This window comes from Podarcis liolepis (assembly GCF_965112155.1).
Source record: "Podarcis liolepis genome assembly, chromosome: 18".
NCBI classification, from domain to species: Eukaryota; Metazoa; Chordata; class Lepidosauria; order Squamata; family Lacertidae; genus Podarcis; species Podarcis liolepis.
The window spans coordinates 12,302,703-12,324,387 of record NC_139572.1 but is presented as its reverse complement, the minus strand read 5'-3'; the positions used below and the strand labels follow the sequence as shown (position 1 = coordinate 12,324,387).

Sequence of the window (21,685 nt, the reverse complement as noted above, 5' to 3'; positions counted from 1 at the left end):
CTCGCCACGTAGTCTGCGACCTCCCCTCTCATTCCAGGCCACCAGAAATCCCTGGCTACTAATTCCACCGTCTTCTCCTTGCCAAAGTGCCCGGCCGTGGGGGCGTCGTGCAGCTGCTGCAGCACCTTGGCGCGAAGGTCGTCTCCCGGCACGTAGATGGCCCCCTTACGGATGAGCAAACCATCTCGTAGCTGGAAACCGTCGGCCGCAGCCGTGCCCCTTTGCACCTCTGCCATCTTTGCTTGCGCAAAGGAGTCATCCTGCAACGCTCGTCGCACCGCCTCCAGGTCCACAGTGGCCGCGGCGCACGCCCATACTGTTGGTGCGAAGATGTGCATGGCGGCCGCTGGCGTTGCGTCCTCCAGATACTGTGGCTTACGGGAGAGGGCGTCCGCCATGATGTTAGTGTCCCCCGGGACATACTCTATGCGGAAGTCGAAGTTCGCAAAAAACTCAGCCCAACGTATCTGCCTCTGGTTTAGGAACTGTGCCGTGCGCCAGTGCTCCAGATTCTTGTGGTCCGTGCAAACCTGCACCGTGTGCTTGGCGCCGATCAGGAAGTGCCTCCACGCTTTGAACGTTGCATGAATGGCCAGCAACTCCCTGTCCCAGATGGTGTAGTTCTGCTCGGACTTGCTGAGCTTCCTGGAGTAAAACGCTGCCGGTCGCCACACCCCCTGCTGGTCCTTTTGCAGCAGGACCGCCCCCACGGCTCTGTCCGAGGCGTCTGTCTCCACCCTCATCGGCCTGCTGGGGTTGACGTGAAGCAGCTGCTCTTCCGACGCGAAGAGACGCTTGAGTGCCTGAAAGGACTGCTCCGCCTCCTCTGTCCAAACGAACTTCTTTTTCTTGGAGCTAAGCGTGTCTGTGATGGCCGCTGTCTGCATAGCGAAGCCCTTGATAAACTTGCGATAGAAGTTCGCAAAGCCGACAAACCTCTGGACCTCCTTCCGGTTGCGTGGACTCTTCCAATCCAATACCGCGCGAACCTTGGCGCTGTCCATGGCGAGCCCCTTGTCAGACAACTTGTAGCCCAGAAAATCCACCTCCGTCACGTCAAATTGGCACTTCTCCAGCTTGGCGTAGAGCCTATGTTGCTTTAGTCTGGTCAGCACTTCCTTGACGTGTCTGTCATGCTCCTGCTGCGATTCCGAAAAGATCAGGATGTCATCTAAGAAACAGACGCACGTCTTGTAGAGAAGTCCCGCCAACACGTGATGCATGAAAGCTTGAAAAACGTGGGAGCCATTTTGCAATCCAAAGGGCATAACTCTGTATTCGTAGGTACCCAGTGGCGTGAACATGGCCGTCTTCCACTCATCTCCCTCCCGCATACGAATGAGGTTGTACGCCCCTCGCAGGTCTAACTTGGTGAACACTTTTCCCTTCCGCACCTTCGCCAGGAGGTCGTCGATTCGGGGCATGGGGAAGTCCGACGGCTTGGTCCCATTGTTTAAAATGCGATAGTCCACGACCAGTCTTTTTTGGGGCGTGTCTCGCTTCTTAACAAAGAATACTGGGCTGCCCCCCGCTGCCTTGGACTCTCGGATGAAACCGCGCTCCAAATTATGATCTATGAACTGTTTGAGTTCCTGCAGCTCGTCCTCTGACATGGAATACAGTTTCCCCTTAGGCAGCGCCACCCCCGGCAGCAGGTCAATCTTGCAGTCATATGGTCTGTGAGGGGGCAGCCTGTCCGCCTCCTTCTCGCAGAAAACTTCCAAAAATTCTGCGTACTTGTGGGGAATCGCTTGCAGCGTGCCTAGCAGCAGCTGTGACTCCTCTTCCTCTCCTTCCTGCCGGGGCACGATGCAGTGTTCAGCACAAAAGGAAGAGCCGAAGATCAGCTGCCTCTGGTACCAAGCCAGCGTTGGGCTGTGCTTGTCCAGCCAACTCATTCCCAATACAATGGGCGTATCCGATAGTTGAGTGACATTGAAGCTGATGATTTCTTTGTGATTTCCAAGTCGCATCGCCATGGGCGGCGTCTGCTTCACCACTTGCCCCCCTAGCAACTCCCTGCCATCCACCGTGACAACCTGCAGGGGCAGTGTGGCCGGCAGCAACTGTATAGCGTGTTTGTCGACAAAGTCCTGCCCTATAAAGTCCGCATTGCTGCCTGAGTCAATGGTGATTGGCACGTCAGTGGTGATTCCATTGGGCAGCTGGAGAGATGCGGTGAGCCTCACCACTGGTTTGGGCGGGAGGGGGTTCACGGGCTGTAAAACCTCTGGGGACTGCGTCACTAACACGTCTGGCTGGGCCCCAGGGCCTCTTCCTCCAGCCAGACTGCGTCGTTTCCCTGCTGTGGTCCCCCTTGCTGCGGTGCTGCAGTCACCATTGCTGAGGCTGCAGTGAGCTTGTGGAGCCTCTGGGGACACTCTTTCGCCATATGCCCTGGCTCCTCACAGACGTAACACTTCCTGTTCCCTCTAGGAGGCTTCGCTTTCACTGCTGCCGGTGCTAGGGCTCTGGTTGCTGACTGAGCCCTTGCACCTCCAACCTCCATAGGTTCGGCTCCTCCTCCTGGCGGAGGCGTGGATTGCGCCCGCGCTGCTTCTCTGGGAAGGAAGGAGGGGCCCCTGGCTGGTTCGCGCCCTTCACGCCCTTCGTCCCTGCTCCACGGACGTCCTTCCAGCCTCACCCCCACTGCCAGTGCCCTCTGAACGACCTCCTGGGTGGTTCGGGGTCTCTCCCCCCTCGCGATCTCATCTTTAATCGAGTTGTGCAGCCCCTCCCAAAAGAGGTCTCTTACAGGAGCCGAATCTCTGTCCCATTCCAGGGCACTGACCAAGGCGAAAAAGCGGGCATGATACTGCCTGACGCTGGCCCTCCCTTGTCTCAGCCCATGCACCTCCTTCCGTGCAAGATCCACGTCAATACTTGATAAAAAACACCCATCCATCGCTTTAATAAAGGCATCTGCATTCTGGAGCGCCGGATCCTTATCTCTCCATAAATTGCGTAGCCATGCTTTCGCATCCCCATGCAAATGGGACATGATGAACCCCACTCTCTCTTGTTCATCTCTAAAGTCTTTATGCAGCAGTTGCAGTGCGCACAGTACGTCGGCTCTAAAGTTGGGATACTGTTGCAGGTTCCCATCGAAGTGAGAGACCAGCCCGCCTGTCCGTCTCGCCAACCCAATTCCCTCCTGCCGGGGTGTCTGCTTTGTCAGCACGTCTAACCTGACCTGGAGATCCCTGCAGGCGGCAGCTGCCTCCTCCTCTCTCTTCCTGGATGCGAGAGCCTCGGCATTCAGTTGTGCCACTGCGTTTCTGAGTTCCTCTATCTGCTGCTCAGCCGTCATGTCGTCTGCCGTTCGTGAGCTCGCTAGTAGGCACCTGTTTCTCTCCCCTCCTCGAGGCTGTAGATGCCCACAAGAGGGAGACGGAGCTTACTGTCAGAGCTGCTTGAAGATCCTAGCTCACACAGGATCACGCTAGCCAGCGATCATTAAGTAAAAGTCTTTATTGAATTACAGTTTCCATTCTCACGCTGCTGCGCGCAACTCTACGTCTAGTAGCTAGATCGGCGAAGCTCCGTCTGAGTCTCCGCCCCGTGTGCACCAACTTAATATCCTAGCCTTGCTCCACCTTTTCCGCCTGACTGTCCTCCTCTGGGTCCCTCTACCCCCCGGGGTTTCTTCCTTCCGGGATTTTTCTGACGCTGACCCGGACCCTCCTGTCTCCTTGCGCCGGGCTTTAGGACCTGGCTCTCTTTCGGGGCTGCTTACTGCGCCGCCTTCCTCTGCATTTGAACTTGGCGCGCGCGCCCAACCTTCCACTTTCCTCTTAACCGTTTCTTCGCTCCCCGATGGAGGTGTGGCCACTCCTGACTCATGCCCTCCCTCCTGTGGTGAGCTGCCAGCGCTTCCCCCCTGGCTCCCTTCCTCTTCCCTGCTTCCTGGCGGTGACGCTGGTCCCGATTTCCAGCTGCTCTCCCCTGAGTCCCCTCTGGCTCTATCTTCCTGGGGTGCCCCCCTAGACTCCCCCCTTGCCCTGGCCACTGGTGCTCCTTTCTGTGAATCCTCTGATTCACTGGAAAGACTAGGAGATCTCGGGTCGTCGTCATCACTCATCTTTTCTTCTGCCTCCTCCCCTTCGCTCTCTGTTTCCTCCCTTGCCCGTGCCTCTGCTCCTAAACCCCTGACAACACTGAATGATGTGCCCCATTTCCAGTCAGATTTCCAGTGGGTCTGAGTGGCCAGGAGAGAACCTGGCAGGGATTGAAGGAGCTTCAGAGCTGCTCTGGGGCACAAAGAGAGAGGCATCTTCCTGTGACACCTCACGCCTGGGCCTTTGATTCTGTGGCCAGGCTACAGCATGAGACGGCAGATTCCAGCAGAGAAATCCAGCAACTGACAAATTAAGTGGGTCTCTCTGCCCAGGGCTTCCCTTCCAAAATAGATTGCCAGTCCCTTTCTGGCTAATGAGGGAAGCACCCTGGGGGTGATTTGCTCTGGAAACCAAGCAGGGCGGGGGAGCTCCTCTGACACATCTGCTGCGGTTTCTGATAACCTCATTACCCCAGTGTTTCCCAACCTTTTTTGGGCAACGGCACACCTGTTTAATGAAAAAAATCTCGCGGCACACCACCATTACAGCCCCGTGACGTCAGCGTGCAGCGTCACGCCGGGAGGGACGCACGAAAGTGAAAGTTTTTTTCCCTCCCCCTTGCCGGGGAACCTCCAAGCTTTGGGGGTGGGAGGAGGCAGCAGAGCGAGGGACTGAGGGACGGCGGCAACTGCGGCGGCGGCGGCTGTTGTGGTGGTGGCGGCAATAGCGGGCGGAGGAGGGGGCGGCGGCGGGGCTTGAGGAGCCGTCGCCGGGAGTTGCTGCTGCTGCTGTTGCTGCTGCTGCCCGGACATGCCGGCCTCCTCCTCCTCCGCTGTCTCGCGCTCCTCCCTTTTGCACGCGCTGCCCCGCCGCTCGGCACCACCACCGCGGAGCCGCCCCCGGCTGGACGCGGATCCTCGCCGCCGCCGCCTCTCACCGCCCGACTCGCCTGCCTCCCTCCCACGGCACACCAGCCAACGTCTCACGGCACACTAGTGTGCCGGGGAACACCGGTTGGGAAACACTGCATTACCCAGCTGTTATTAAGGCTCCTCTTGCTTCAGGAGAGCAACCAATGCACACTGGCTTTCTATCTGAAGTCCCCCAGTGCTTAATAACAACCACCACAAGAGGGTGCCTTGGAAACCACACCAAGCCACAACCAGGAAGCAGAGCTATGGAGATCCCTGCCACCTCTTCCTCCCGCTGATAGACAGGGAACAACTGGCAACTCGTGGCAGCTGCAGCAACCGTCTTGCTCAGCACAGATCCCTAGGCCAACCCTATCCCTTAGGGAAGAGTCTGGTTCCGAAGCAGATCACCTGCTTTGTATGCAGAAGGTCCTGGGTTCAATCCCCAACAGCACCTCCAGGTGGGGTTTGGAGAAACCCCCTCTCAGAAACCCCAGAGAGTCGGTTGCGCTGAGCTGGGTGGACCAGTAGTTTGGTTCTGTTTCTATGCTCCCTTCAGGCAGTGGCTCCTTGAAGGACATCAGAGGGCAGCATCTGCCTAATTTTACACAACTCTCACCTTTTTTTTGTCAAAAGTAAAAAAAAAAAAAAAAACGTTTCCAGAATGAGATGTGTTGGAGCTGCAGCCAGTGCTGGAAACATTCTCAGCCCTACCTAGAGATGCCGGAGGTTGATGCTCTCCACCCCAACCCTTTGTCCTAGAACCCCAAACATGCACATGCTCAGAAGGCCTTTGTTGCATTCGCTCACAGCTGAGCCTGACTGCAGAAATAGGCTGGTCTAGTGAGCATAGATGGTATCTTCATTTTGATGGAGAGATGCTTCCCCTCCCCTTTCTGATTTAGAAATGGAGGAGGAAGAGAATTAAATTACACTGGCAGCAAGAGGTCCAGAGGTGTCAGAGTTGCTTAGCAACCAGAGGTTGTGGGTCTGTGATGCTAGAGCAACAGGCACCTTCTCCCACCAGGTGAGCACTGGGTGGGTAGAAGGAAGAAGCAGGCATTTTTACCTGGTGCATCACTCTGTGACCAACAAGTTTCTGTGGATGGCCCATTTGAGTGCCTGCTGTCCCCTGGGATACTTACAAGGCAAATACCATGCAATTCCACCCCCACCCCTCACCGATATACCACCCTAGATTCACAGAAGGCCAGTCTCACACCAGACCCAAATCCCATGCAGTCAGCTTTCTCTATGATCATATCCAGGTACAAACAGGTCATGGAAACCAAACAAAACCTATTATTCCAAACAAAACCAGCCTTGCTGAAAAAACAATTTACAGATCAAGCAGCCCCAAATTCATCCAAGCAAAAGGGCAGGTGTTCTGGAGTCACAGGTCTGTGACTCTTGCTTGGTCAGTTTAAAATACTTCTGTTGCCCACAGTGAGGCAAAGAAAGATTAAACTGCAGAGCAGACCCTGCAAGCCTGGATCCAGCCCATGTGTGCCCGGCTGAAAATCGGCTGCCCAGATAAATTTGTGAACATCTTTCAGTTCCTCCATGATAATATGACAGCAACAACTGGAGATAACAATGGCTCTCAGTGAACAATTCACAGTGAGATCAAGTGTTAAACAGGGTTGTATTATTGCTCCAACTCTATTTTTTATCTTCATTGCCATGATCCTACACATTGTTGAAGGGAAACTCCTCACCAGGGTAGAAATCATATATCAAACAGATGGAAAGCTCTTAAGTAGGCTGAAAGCAAAGAGTAAGGTTACCATAACTTCTGTCATAGAGCTTCAATATGCTGATGACAACATAGTGTGTGCACACTCAGAGGATGACCTCCAAACCATCCTAAATATCTTCGCAGACGCTTATGAAAAGCTTGGCCTATCGCTCAATATCCAAAAAACCAAAGTGCTGCACCAACAAGCACACAACAACCCCTCTGCAGCGCCAGAAATCCAACTCAACGGTGTAACATTGGAAAACGTCAATCACTTCTCCTACCTGGGCAGTTACTTTTCCACAAGGGCCGATACTGATGCCAAAATCCAAAATTGCCAGAGCTCTGCAAGTGCAGTTTTCTTCTGATTGAAGTGCAGAGTGCTTGAGGGGCATTTGCAGGGAAACCAAAATGCTTATTTACAAACAAAGCTATTGTACTACCAACCTTACTGAAACATGAAACTTATAAACGCCATCTCCAACTTCTTGAAAGATTCCATCAACAGTGTCTCCAAAAAATTTTACACATCACTTGGGAAGACAGGCAAACTAATGCCAGTGTGCTGGAAGAAGCAAAGATCACCAGCATCAAAGCAATGATTCTTCAACATCAGCTTCGTTGGACTGGTCATGTTGTTCGGATGCCTGATGATCGTCTTCCAAAGCAACTACTCTATTCTGAACTTAGAAATGGAAAGTATAATGCTGGTGTTCAACAAAAGAGGTTTAAAGACTCAAGGCAAATCTTAAAACATGTAGAATAAACACCAACAATTGGGAAACACTGGTCTGCGAGTGCTCCAGTTGGACAACAGCCTTTACCAAAGGTGTCATAGACTTTGAAGACACTTGAACTCAGGACGAAAGGGAGAAACAGGCTAAGAAGAAGACTTGCTTGGCAAACCCACACCGTCATCAACTCCGACCCAGAAACCAATGTCCCCACTGTAGAAGGACATGTGGATCCAGAATTGGCCTCCACAGTCACTTATGGACTCACTCGGCTATGAGTGATCGCCGAAGAAGTTGCTTTCTCCATGAAAATCGAAAGAAACATTTGCAGATTGGCTTTGTTCATCCAAACAATGCAATCAAAAGCCAGTTTTAGGTAACCCTTTCATCAGGATAAATGAAATGGTTGCAATAGTAGTGAGCTCTTATTTCTGCTTGTTGTTAAGCAGAAACAACAAACTGGTGGAGGCTTCTGGCCTCTTATTATCATGAGAAGAGACTTAGCCAAGTAAAGGCAGATCAAAAACTGCTGGGTCAGAGGAAGAGCATTGGCTGCGCCCACCTTGACTGAAAATATAAAAATCAGGCAGCTCATTGAACTTGTCTCCAACACATCCAGGTGGGGATGCTTGGAGAAACATAGGCATTCAAGGACCAGGCAGACCTTTCAGCTCCACCCAATGGAAGCCTCCGGTTTCCCTCCCTCCTGTCCCCTTTGAAATCTGATGTTGCACACTATTCGCTTTGAGAGGTTCAACACCTTTTAGGGAAGGAAGTGCAGGATTGGCACACAGGAAGACTCACCTTTTGTTGCATTCTCCAAGTGGAAGTTTTCATCTTAGGAAAGTAGGATGACAGAAGGGAAGGAAGGAGAGATGTGTTGGGAAGATTTCTGAATTGGTTTTTTTAAAAAAATGAAATCAGAGATGTTTTGCATGTAGGACACTTCCACGTCTGGGCCACAAAAGATACATGCCTCATTGCCATCACAAAGTATCATTCTCAGGGTCTGTGAGCTGCCCCCACCCCATCACTAAAAGGAAGATAGCAAAGCCCTCAAATGACTCTACAAGCTGCAGGCGAGAACAGAGGTTTATCATGCCTGGAACTGATACATAAAATAGGAATGTATTGCCAGGTCAGCAAAGCAGGTTGAGCTCCGTGGAGCGAATCGGCTGAAGCAGCCATGGAGAGGCTTGTGAAATGGAGTCTGCATGGAATTATGAGTTAAGGCAGAGGGGCTCTCTGGGTGAATGGAGATCTTGAGCCAAGCCATTCAGGCGGACAGCTGCCTGCTCTACGCCTCCCTGTCATGCAGGATTTGCCCAGCCAGAGCACAGGGCGGAAGAAGCACCACCAGCATGCTCATCAAGTACCACCCCCAGACCAGGTGCATGGAGACGTATTTGGCGCATGGGCCTCTTTCTCCACATGCACCCCACTAGCCACCCTAACTGGGTTGTGCAAATTGCCCGATAGCAGATGCAATCAGCTTCCACCACCACTTATGTGAGAGGAATTTGCTTTGCAAGCCAGCCTGAGCATCCATCACCTGTCTTCTGAAAACACTCACCGCTGAACTGAACAAACCTTTTATCCGCTTGACCACATACAGAAGAGCCCTAAAGCCAGATGAGGGAGAGGGTGCCTTTCCTTTTCCTATGCATCACAATCATTTATCCAGTCACTATAAAAACAAAGGAAAGTAAGACAACTCTGTGCTTATTTTCCATGCTTGGGGGTGGGGTGGGGGAGGCAGCCAATGTCTGCCAACATCCAGTAAGGAACAAAGGCAGCAGACTGAGAAGTTAGAGGAGGATTTGCATAAATCCATGCAAGAGCCAGCCTCAGATTTATGCTTTGGAGACAGCGCCACGGGAAAAGGCTGACTGAAATCAGGACAAGCCTTTTGGGAGTGAGGGATCCAGGCACTGCTTCTTCCCAAAGCTCTGCAGCTTCAAACTGGAACCATCACTGAGGCACCAGAGATCCATATTGATCAGGATGTTTGAAGGGTGGGGAGAACTAGGCTTCCAGTGGCCTACTTGTCGCTGGGTTTTGAAAACCTGCAAAGACACAACAGCCCTTCAAATTAGGCATGTGCTTTTTACAAAAATGCTTCCTTAAGTTTTTCTCTGCTCTGCTACATCAGGAAGCCCCCAGTTCTGACCAAGAGTAGGACACTGAGCGCTTTCCTTTCCGCTTGTTGCAAGACTTCACACACACAAAACCACAAAGCCTTCCAGACAGATGCCACCTTGGTACTTCTGGATTGATGGAAGCAGGCAGCACAAAGGTGGCCACTTTGAGAGACCTGGACGGAGATCCTGGCCCTGGCAGGCCATGTTCCCCAGCTCAGCCAAGCTCCATGGCTACTTTCCTTTGTGGGCAAGCACATCCTTCCAGGATGTGGGGTCAAAAGGGCCTCCCTACCCAGAGCTAGAGGTGGCTACTGGCTGACATCTCCCAGCTGTGACCAGCAATGTTTCCAGAAAGTTGTGTTTGGGAGCCCCTAAGGTTGGAACTACATGCACTGCATAGTTTTCGCTCACAGAAGCGGATGCCAGGACATCCCGGAGGAGTCAGCTGACCACCCCTCAGGAAAGCAACACTCAGAGATTCTTCACTGGCTGATAGTTCTGGGAGGGGAGGAGGGTATATTTAATGCTAAGCATTCCAAAATACATTTGGCAGCCCAAGGGCACCTTTAAAGAGAGGTTTGCCTCTTATTCCCAGAATGCAACAAAATGTTGCCAGTTTCCCTAAGAATTGTTATCTGTGCTGGATAACACATATATAGCCGATGGCTGATATAGCCTCAGCAGGTACCTCTGGTCAGGAGAAGAGCCTCCCCCAACAGAGCCATCAACTTGCAAGGAGGGGGTCCAAGGGGCAGAAAGGGATGTACGTAGGAGGGGGTGAATTTGGGAGCCAAGCTCAGCAGCTTCTGTGCTCCATTTCCTTCTGGAATGCTCTGCTTGACTACTAAAATAAAATTTATCACCCACCTTTTGACTGCAAAGTCTCCAAAGGTAGAAAGCAAACATGCCATAATTTCATGAACTCCAGTAAGAACTAATTGGAGCAAAGGGGGGGGTGGCTCTGTGGTCCTCTAGATCAGTGTTTTTCAACCACTGTTCCGCGGCACACTAGTGTGCCACAAGATGTTGCCTGGTGTGCCGTGGGAAAAATTGAAAAATTCAAAAAATTTAAAAAACAAAAAAGTCAAATTTTCGCCCACTAGGCGGGCGCCGGACTGTGTCCTGGGTATGGGTGGGGTGGGGTTTTTGACCCCACCCTCGGCCAGCAGGGGCGCCGATTGGCGCTCCTCAAGGGGACACCCTCCACTTTTCTGATGTCCAGGCTGTGATTGGTCCAGACTCCAGCCTGGACCTATCACAGTAGGACATCATCTTCCGACTTCCTTCCCGCCCGAGCACAGTGTGCGCAGCAGTGGAGAGAAGAAGACGTCGCGGCTCGAGTCACCAGGAGGACCGGAGCAGGAGGAGACGGATGGAGACCAGGACTCGGCGGGAGTCGGCACTGCAGAGAGACCGCATCCGGATCCAGACTAGGTCGCAGGTGCAGCGTGAGGTGAGGAGGTCATCTGGAACCAGTCGGTCACGGTCGGGTCTCGGAAGAGAGACGAGTGAGTCCAGCCCTGTGCAGCAGCAGCAGCCCGGTAAGTTTATATATAGTCAATATAGGCACAGAGTTAATTTTTTTAACATTTTCTAATGGTGGTGTGCCTCGTGATTTTTTTCATGAAACAAGTGTGCCTTTGTCCAAAAAAGGTTGAAAAACACTGCTCTAGATGCTGTTCAACTACACTCTCAAAGCAGTGATTTTACATAAAGCAGTACAAATTATGCCTAGGCCCTAGAGTTGGACTCCCTGGCCTTTATGACCACCCGGATGACAAGACCCAGGCAGCTGCTTGCTGTTGCTTGAGTCAAGGAAGCAGCACATTAAGCGTGGCACATTTACTAACTTTGCCTGCAACACTGAATACTCTGCAGGCTCAAAAAGATTATTGATCATTAGCTCATGCTAAAGGCACCACAGAATTGCGGGACCCCGGCAAGGGTCTCCTGCCATGGGGCGGGGAGGGGTCTTCAAGAAGTCCCAGCCAGTCTAACTGTTAAACTCTGCAGTTTGGGCCTTGGGTGTGCAGCCACTGGGGGCCAAGGCTCCTGCCCAGGGTCCACCTTTTTCCTCTTCCTGCAGTGCAAGATTCTGCTCTCACTGCACTGACCTGATCCTGCATCAAAAGCCAAAAAGGGGCGCAGCAAATCCAGGTCAGGGCAAAGGTCCTGGCGCAGCCTTGCACACATCGGATGTTAGTGAAAAGAAGCAGCCTTTGTCCTCCCCTTGCAAACGCCCATGGTTAGGGAGTCCTGCCCACCCCACCCCCAGCACTGCAACTCAACAGCAGCCAAGGCCCACAACTCAGCAGGGCCCAGTCTCCGAAAGCCCACCCCAGGTCAAATGGCCAGTCTCAGCCATCCAGAATAAGCCTAATCCCTGGAGGCAGAGAGCTGGCCTGAGATAATGAATGGTTCACACCACAGCAAGCCTCACCCCACAAACAGCCTTCCTGCTACCCCCACAGCAAATGCTCTAAGCCATGAACTATTACTGGGAGCTATTACTGAGGGAACAGGGTGCAAAAACACATTCTGGATTTCCAGGTCTCTCTTCAAGCAAGAGGAGCCACTCCTGGTGTCCCAAGCCATCCTTGCAATTTCCTGGCAGCCATGGTGGGATGGGGGGGGGAGCAGTTTCTTCCCCCGCTGCCTGTGCAGGAGCTATTTTCTTGTCCCCAAAGAACATTGGCTGCTGGTGGCCTGCTAGCTGCCGTCTCCAAGTGAGGCAGGGAGCCCAGAGGAGAGCCAGGAGGAGCATCCATAAGCAAGCAGTTTACAGCTCCTGATACTGTTAGTCGAGGCAGCGTGCTTTTCCACAGGCCTGCCGGCAGCTTTGCCTCCATGGATGTTTTGCAACTCCAAGAGCAAGATGGGAGAAGGTTTGGGCTGCTCCCACCAAGCTCAAGCTGTCCCCATTTCTTTCTCCAAGCCATTTCTAGGCTGTTTCTGAGGATCGCTGATCCAAAGAGACTTACAGCATAAAAAAGACAAGCAGCAACCACAAGGCATGGGTAACTATAAAGTCAATTACAAAAAAGAAAGGGAGAAAAGAGCAGTTGCTGAAACCATGGCAGATATCACAGCCAAGCCCCTCAGAGGACAGCAGCTGACCCCACAGAAGACCCTCGGGGATCGGCCTCTCCTGGCTCCACCATCTCCTCAGATAAAGGTCTGAGCCACCAGTCAGAGCATTGAGGGGGGATTGTGGGGAGGCAGAGGACTACGCAGATCATGGCCACAATAGTCACAGCTCCACACACATTGCACACACCTGCGAGAGGCATCTGGATGCATCACGACCCAAGGACTTCCTGAGCCCTTGGAAGCCCACCACTGCCAAGGCCTGTGGCTCGGCTTGTCTTGCTCAGCTCCATTTTCTACCTCTTGCTTCCAGTGCTTCAAAGAGGCACCGCTGGTTCCCTGCCTGCTTTCCACATTTCAGCTCCCACCTGAAAACTGTCTCTCCTGCCACCGCTTCCCCTGGGAACATTCATCTGGAGGTGGCAGTTAATACCCAGCCTGCAATCAAAGGTGGAGTAAGAGGCATCACAATGAATCACAGAGCCATGGCTTCTGCCTCATAACACACACACACCTACACACCCCAACATCCCTCCCCATCTCCCTTAGGGAATCCAAGCCTAATTGCTTTATGGGGAGGATCTCTGATACCAACTCTGGACTCTCCTTCCACTGCCGCTACCATGCGCCCTGCCAGAAAATGTCTGCTTCAGCTGTGCTTCTCCCCCAGCAAGTCCCAGGCAGGCAATGCATCAGAAAGACCTGATTCAGGGGTCCAGACAATGGGCTGGACAGGTGGGCTGGCTCTTTGGACTACCCCTTGGAGTGGTTGGGCCAGTCCTAAGGCCACTGCTCAAGTCCCCTCCATCACTGGAAAGATGGCAGCTGAACTGCCTCTCCCAAGGAATAGCACAGGCCTTGGGGAGGGGGACACTAGTGCCTTGCAAGGCTTGCAGTGAATGAACTGAACCTCCCAGGATTCACACCCATCATTTTCCAGAGGTGTAGCCATGTTGGTCTATTGCAGCAAAAGCACCAGGAGCCACGGAGGCTCCCTCCCAACCCCATGGCTCCATGGGGCACCTGCAGGGTCTCCCACCCCAGTCTCAGCACCCCCTGCACATCCTCAGCGCTGACCAGATAAGCCAGAGCAATGCTGAGATTTCCACAGCAGTACCTGAAAGACCAACCAGTTTAACAAATCAGCTTTTGGTGGGGGATTAAGGTTTTCTGACAGCTGGCAAGTATTTGTTTCATACATTTATTTACTGCAAATAAATGTAAAATACTTGGGAGTGCAAAGGATTCCAGGGTGTATACACATAGGTGTAGCATGAAGGAAGAAATTAAAAGGAACTGACATACAAAAAATACAATCTGTCACCATTCACAAACCATCCAGCTAATTAACATCCAAAAACTGGAATAAATCCTGCTATCCTGATTCAGGCAGCGGATGAAAGGACTTCAGTCTTGCAATTCAAGCCCCTGAAGTGATGCCCTCCCAAAGCTTTGCTGGTCTTTCAGGAGTCAAGGCAAAACTCTTGCCTGACTCAGCCTGCCCCCAAGGGCTGCTCATCATGAACATCTCTGGGCTGCTCCAAACTGCTTTGCGTAATGCTAGCTGGTTCTGGTCCTGCAAAGACTTGACTCCGGGTAGGAGGAGGAGGAGCCCGCCCCCTGCCACCCCTCAGCCTGTGAAGGGAACATGGAAGGGGAAATGGAGACCAGAATAGCATCATCCAGTGACAGAAAGTATATCTGGTTTTTCAGAAGCATTTCTTCAGGTGGGCGTCAGCTTGACAGGCTCAGTGTGGCAGGGAAGGAAGGAAGGAAAAGAAAGGGGATGCTTGTTTGGCAGCAGACCCAGGGCCTCTTCCCTGTACCTGCTGCCACAAACTGCCGAGAGAGGAGATGTGGTGGCAGGACCCATGCTCTGTGAGGGGGGCAGGAGCCCCTCTGCCCACCTCCGGCTCCTGCAAAGCAGCTGATCTGTCTGCCTGCCTGCCCTTTCACCTTGCTGGAATCTGTAAGAAATGCAACTTGACAGGCAGTGTTCCAGCGTGGGAGAGCTGCTCTCCTCAGGCCTGGGGGGGCGTCTTTGTGGGGCCCCAAAGGAAGTGCTTTTAAAGTGCACTGATGTGATCAGAACAGAAAGGCGTAGAGAAGGCAGTGGGGGAGGCTGTGCCGGTGCAGGCTAGAGGCCTGGCTGTTGGGCAAAGGGAGGGCAGGAGTGTGAGGAGCTCATTCTACTCTTGAGTAGGACCCTGGCAGAGACACATGCCTGACTGGCATGTTCCCTCCCTCCTGGTCGATCGTTTGGGAGCTTCAAAAGCTTTCTTCTGCCCGAACATCACAACGACTGATGCCAACAGACATCGGCACACTTAGGGATCCGCAGAGTTCTTGCAGTCTGCGTAACAGACCTCAGGAACTCAGCATTTTGGCTAATCTACTTTATTTACAGGGACGCGGGTGGCGCTGTGGGTTAAACCACAGAGCCTAGGACTTGCCGATCAGAAGGTCGGCGGTTCGAATCCCCATGACAGGGTGAACTCCCGTTGCTCGGTCCCTGCTCCTGCCAACCTAGCAGCTCGAAAGCACGTCAAAGTGCAAGTAGATAAATAGGTACCGCTCTGGCAGGAAGGTAAGCGGCGTTTCTGTGCGCTGCTCTGGTTCGCCAGAAGTGGCTTAGTCATGCTGGCCACATGACCCGGAAGCTGTACGCCGGCTTCCTCAGCCAATAAAGCGAGATGAGCGCTGCAACCCCAGAGTCGGTCACGACTGGACCAATGGTCAGGGGTCCCTTTACCTTTACCTTAGTTACATATAAACACACACGGAGCACTGGAACACAGTAACACAAACATCCTGTCTCCGTCACTTCCCTCACTGTGGAGTCAAAACATACACCGTCATGTGATAGACAACAATCCCATGACTGCAATCATAAAGCAGGAATTCTAACAAGAAGGTCCTTAGCCCTTGGATGAGAATACCAAGCGTGGGGTGGGGGGCAGACACCGTTCCTTCCACGCTCACTGAATCATGGGTCAGTGAGGGGGGACGGTTGGCATCCTGAGACTAAGGACCCCACATGCCAAGACAGTGGGAATCCAGGGCCCGGACTTAAGAGGGGCAGAAGCCCGGCGAAAGGTGGATTTTGGGGAGCAGCTAAGTCCCCCTCGAGAAAAGAAAGTAAGTTCATTGGTCCTGTTCCAGAGCCACAGGCATGGCTGTGGCCTGCCGGCCTGCCTGCTGAGGGTGCAGCTGTGGGCCAGATGGGCACCTGCATGCAGGCGCGTGGGGGGGGGCTCTGTGTCCCACGGGGACTCCTGCATCCAGTGGCGTAGCGTGGGGGGTGCAGGGGGGGCCGGCCGCACCGGGCACAACATCTAGGGGGTAGGGTGAGGGGGCGCAAATCCACGGGTTGGGGGCGCAAATTACTTGCCTTGCCCCGGGTGCTGACAACCCACGCTACGCCACTGCCTGCATCTTTTGCATGCCGGAAACTGGCACCTCCTGTTTCAAAGGCTGAGAAAGGAGGTGTCTCTGCCCTCCTCCCACACAGAGACTGGCAGCTGCCTATTCCCAAAATGGTACGAGTGGGGTGGATGGAACAGTGGAAGCAGCACCTCTAAGGGGTCTTTGGGGCCTCTGCTCAGGTGATGGTGGGAGAGATGCTCCTGAGAGTGGGGGCCCAAAGGCATGGCTGGGTGCTAGATGGCATCACGGATTCAGAGAAGTCACCCAAGGGGAGTCCCTTGAGGGACACCATTGAATTGGTACTTTGTGCTCTGTGAAGGAAGGACTCTTTGCCATTTGGGATTGGGTGCCAAAGCCTGGGTTGCAAAATGGTTGATTTTTGCTTTAGCAGTGGAGAAAGGATTCTGAGCAACGGTTTGCAAGCACTACGCTGAAAGGAGAGCTTGCAATCTCTATCACATTTGCCCTTCCAACAACCTGGTGAGGTAGACCATTAACCAACATCTCCACTTGGCCCATGAAGAAAAGGAAGCTGCCCATGCACAGCATCCAGGTCCCACTTGCTCCCGGTAGACCAGGCTGGGGATCAAAGCCTCTCAGAGAGGAAACAGGGTGAGATTCACAAGTAACTCAGAGCTCTTTGTCATGGCTAGCAGGGCAACACTTTGGGAAACTGCCATGCTGAAGTACAGTGGTACATACCCTTCAGGTTACAGACTCCACTAACCCAGAAATAGTACCTCGGGTTAAGAACTTTTCTTCAGGATGAGAACAGAAATCGTGCGGCGGCGGCATGGCAGCAGCAGGAGGCCCCATTAGCTAAAGTGGTACCTCAGGTTAAGAACAGTTTCAGGTTAAGAACGGACCTCTGGAATGAATTAAGTACTTAACCTGAGGTACCACTGTATTTGTTTTGTCAGAAGAGGTAAACTGCAGATAAACACTTTAAAAATAGCCTCCCGTTAAGCTTAGGCAGTCATGGCCAGAAGTCAAATTGATGTTTTCAGCTGAGCCATCCATCCCATCTCTCCCCTCCCCTTCTTTGCAGCACTTTCACCTGATATGATGCCTTCGCTGCTGCTCTAAACGGAGATTTGAAAGAGATATTGAGTCAATATGAAATCTAGTCTGTTTCCATCTCCCCCACTTCCAAGACACTTTTCTTGCAAACACTTGCTGGTCTCTTCCCAGACTTCTTATTTTTCAGAATACATTTTTTTAAAAGACACAATACTTGGACAAAAGCATAGGTCGAGGGAGCTGGCGTACAGCTTCCGGGTCATGTGGCCAGCATGACTAAGCCGCTTCTGGCGAACCAGAGCAGCGCACGGAAACACCGTTTACCTTCCCGCCGGAGCGGTACCTATTTATCTACTTGCACTTTGATGTGCTTTCGAGCTGCTAGGTTGGCAGGAGCAGGGACCGAGCAACGGGAGCTCACCCCATCGTGGGGATTCAAACTGCCGACCTTCTGATCGGCAAGTCCTAGGTTCCACAGCGCCACCCAACAAAAGCATAGAGGTCTTTAAAAAGTACAAGACAAATTCATGGGGCAAGCAGGTCAGCCGGTGCTGATGTCAGCTGAAACAAGAGCCTCCCAATTCAGGGGGAGCTTAAAACTTCATGGCGAACCAACAACAAAGCAAGCCATCTTCCTTTGGCCCACTATGATTTCTGCCAAGGAAAGTGCTGGGCAAAGTGGGTCTTGGTTCTGAACCAGGAAGGAGCTGGTGTTCTCCCCACTCCTTGGTTCCTTGGCCAGCTGAGATATCCCCCATCAGTGGGGGCTGAACTGGTCTAGGGAGACCCTCACTCAGATGGTGTCCACAACTGTAGTCTCCTTTATCCCTCTCCCCCACCAGCTGCCAGACCTGGGCGAGGTTCACTGGTGTTGCCCATGGCTCTTAGGAATAACGGAAGTGGCCTTATTCCAAGTCCATCTTGCTCAGCACTGCCAAAACTGACCGGCAGCAGCTCTGCTGGTTTTCAGCACTGGAAATCTCACCATCAGGATTGAACCTGGGATCTCCTGCAGGCAAAGCAGAATGCCCCCCTGATTTGGATGCTTTAGCTGCGATTTCTGCATTGTAGAAAGTGGACTAGATGACTCTTGCAGTCCCTCCCAATTCTACAATTCTATTATTCTAAGGCAGAATGAAGTACAAACAAGCAGGAAATGGCCTCCTCTTCCTTTGTGGCCCAGAGCTGCAAGCCGGCTTCCGTACAGAGGAGCCCCCTAAAGCTGCCCACTGCAGGGGTCCTAGAACAGGCTTGCCTCTGCATTGCCTCATTTCTCCAGACCAAAAGATTTCCCCAAAAGCAGAAGCAAGTCCTCCAGACTGCGAGGAGCACAAACCAGCCATGAAAAGACCTCACTGGATGGATCCACTCAAGCCCTCACTCTCTCCTGCTTCTAAATACCAAACACAACTTCATCCAGACAGGCCTGTCTCTTTCCAGGCTTACAAATTAAAAGGGAACTTCTCAGCAATGGGAAATGTGTCCAGAAGCGATTAGCGAGCAAAAAATGATGCTGGGGTGTTGACAGCTAGTGAGCCAAACAAAAAAGCCACAAAGCATCTCAGGGAGGAGGTGACAGGAATCAGAGGAGAAGAGGCCGTCTCTGTAGCAAAAGCCTAAGGGGGCAAAGGAAGGCTGCTCACGGCACTTCCTTGGAGACCAGATACAACTCAGGCAATCTGCAGTGAGGGCTCTGGAGGGTTCCCCTGCCTCAACTCCGCCATGGGTTCTCCCAATCTCCACCAGAGCAGTAGCTCTGAGGAAGGGGTGCTGAAGCCACACACGGCATCCTGAACAGCTCTTTGCACACCAAATGCAGCATCTTATCACCAACAGTAACACTCAGGCTTGGAGTCAACAAGCTCTCCTGGAAGAGAAGTGCTTGCTCATTTCAGCTGAATCAGTTTCCAAAGGAAGCTGCCAAAATAACCTGGAAAGCTGGACAAGTTGCCAAATGAGAAACAAACCCAAGGCCATCTTCTCACCATTAGAGCAGGTTGGCTATCAGTGGATGCAGCCCTCAACACTGGAAGGTGCTAGTCCAGGACCACTGGATGTGGAAAGGAAGCCAGAGGAAGCACTTGGCCAGGTAAGGCCATCAAAGAGGCAGGAAACTACGACCCTGAGCAAGAACAGTGACAGCCGCAGCATCTACCAAAATGCCAGAAGGCACAAATATTCTCCACTGGGGAACCAGAAACCAAACATCTGTTCCAGCCTTCAGTTAGAATGTGTGGGGGTGGGTAGGTAGGTTGGAAGGTATGTATAGATGCAGAATAAAAAAGCAGCCATAAATATCTTTATCAAGGCATCTTAAAATGAAACTTGGAGGGAACCATCTGTGCCCTAATTCACAATTTGCATGCCTCACAGGACTGTCTTGCAGCTCTTTATAACTCACAGGGATTCACAGGGACTCTCACACGTGCACCAACCCCTCCAAAAACAACAACTGCTAAGCACACTTGTGGCCTGTTTTATGGCACTTCCTGGTGTACTAACTGTTTTGGGTCCTTCAAAATTCAGTCTTAAATGAAGAAGGGAAGCCACCAGGACCCATGAACACCAGCAATTCAAACTCAACCAGAGGGTCTGATGACTTCCTGGTTCAAGTTATTCTAATTGCAGAAAACACCACAATCACCAAGAGGCTTGTGGCAGGCAGTTCAGGATGACTGATATACTGCAGGAGAGGGGTTATGGGCTGTATGGGGAGGGGCACATCCTGCTCCTTTTGGGGGTTATTGTCCACTTTTGCCCCCCCCCCCCCCGCTCTCAGCTCTCACCTGTGGCTCCTGGAAGGTGTCTGCATGTGACAGAGGTCACAATTCCAAGAATCGCCTAGGGAACACAGTGGGACTTAGGGAGGGAGGCAAGCATGCAAGCAAGCACCATGTTGATGATATTGGGCGAGTCTGGATCAGGGCAGATTGTGCCCAGCTGTGACCCCCTCAGTGCACAATTCAAAGAGGTTCCACACAGATTAGAAACCGTTACTGAAGAAAAGTGTGTGCGTGTGTGCGCTCACCCCCAGCACAAGGGCAGAGCCCCCCTTTCACGTCCGCAGCACAGACTTGCTCAAGATGAGTCAGGAGCAGGACCCAGGAGTTCTGTCTCTCCTCTCCCCTCCCCATCACACCATGTGCATTGGAGCGCACGAGACGCCGCAGAGAACAACCATCTGTGTGCAGGGAGAGAAAAGACCAAGTATTTGCAAGGGGAAGGGGGGGGAGCACTCAAAGGAGGCAAGAGGGTCCTCGGTCTGAACAAATGGCAGGGAGAATCTGGAAGACCAGAAGAGCCCTGCAGCAACCGAACGAGGCCCAAGGAGGCCCACTTCGGCCAGCACCCTTCATCTCCCCATGGCAAATCACTGGGGCGCCTCCAAGCAGCGGCGCGGGCAGGCGGCCCTTTCCTCCCTGCGGTTGCGCAGTCGCCTCTCCTCAGATGAGCGCCCCCTTTGAAGCGCGGCGACGCTGCTCAGGATTGCACCATTGAAAACGAGCAGGAGCGAGGAGCGCCCGGGACCAAGGAGGAGGCCTCGCCAAGTCGCAGGGACGCGGATTCCCGGCTGAGGTCCTGGGGAACCCTCGCCCATCCCCAGGAGCACGTGCGACCGAGGAGCCGGCCCAAAGCGAGGCCTGGACGAGGCACCGCGCTCCCCGCTCTCGCCGCCTCGGGGCTTCTCTCCTCCAGGCCGCTTTCGAAGTCCCCTTCTCCGGTCCGAGAGCCGGAGCCGCTGCTTCCAGGCCCTGTCCGAGCCCCGAGTTGTGGCCTCACTTCGAGGAGCGCCTGTTGCTGGGGACGGGGCTGCATCCCCCTCAGCCGCCGCCGCCGCCTCGCTTCCCGGCGTGGAGACCCTCTCCCGCTCGCCCTCCTGCGCCCGGAGCAGACCAAGACCTCCCCGCCCCCGCCCGGCTCGGCCCTACCTGGGCGGCTGCTCCCCGCCGGCGCCTCCAAGCCCGGCCTGCTCCGCGTCGCGCTCCACGCCGGGCAGCTGCAGCGGGGGCGCGCGGCGGCCCGGCTGAGCGCGCCCCGGAGCCGCCGCGCCGTCGCTCGCGAGTCCCTCCGAGAGCCCTCGGGACTGACTCCGGAGGGCTTCCCACAAACGCGACGCTCCGGAGCAGGGTTGAGGGGACCGAAAAGAGCCCAGCAGAGCGCGCGCCCCGGAGGCTTCCAGGCGTCGGCTTTTTTGGGGGGGGGTCTGTAGGGCACCAGTGGCACTCAGAATTCTGCCCGCCCCTCGCCCCATTTGATCCAGATTTGCCCTCTGGGGAGCACGAGCCTCGTCGGCAGCAGCCTAAGCCCAGCAGGGGCGCCCTCGCTCCGGCCTAGGAAAGCAAACCCATTGCAGCGGGTTGGACTAGATGACGCTCGAGGTCGCCTTCCAAGGCTACCATTCTGTGATTGACCTATACCCCTGCCTTCCCAGCCCCCCAAGTTGACGTCCTGTGGGCCTGTGCTGAGAAATAGAAGCAAGCTTTAGGTAGAGGGGGCCAAGCTAGGGGGATGAAGAGAAGCCGGGAGAACCAGCCTGAGGCCTGAATTAGCGGGGGGGGGGGGCTTCCCC

The 21,685-nt window shown here is 53.5% G+C and overlaps 1 protein-coding gene across 4 annotated transcripts in view; it reads right to left on the bottom strand.

The window, feature by feature from the left end:
* Nucleotides 1–21,129, bottom strand: part of LINGO3 (leucine rich repeat and Ig domain containing 3) — a 40,894-nt gene extending 19,765 nt beyond the window's left edge. Inside the window, exon 1 of one of the 4 annotated variants that reach the window (XM_083483857.1) lies at nucleotides 21,045–21,129. The gene's annotated coding sequence lies outside the window, so the exon portion shown is untranslated. Of the gene's footprint in view, nucleotides 1–8,245; nucleotides 8,380–20,660; nucleotides 20,721–21,015 lie in introns of those variants that run through there. The other 3 variants (XM_083483858.1, XM_083483856.1, XM_083483859.1) reach the window with 3 other exon arrangements.
* Nucleotides 21,130–21,685: the final 556 nt, after the last annotated feature.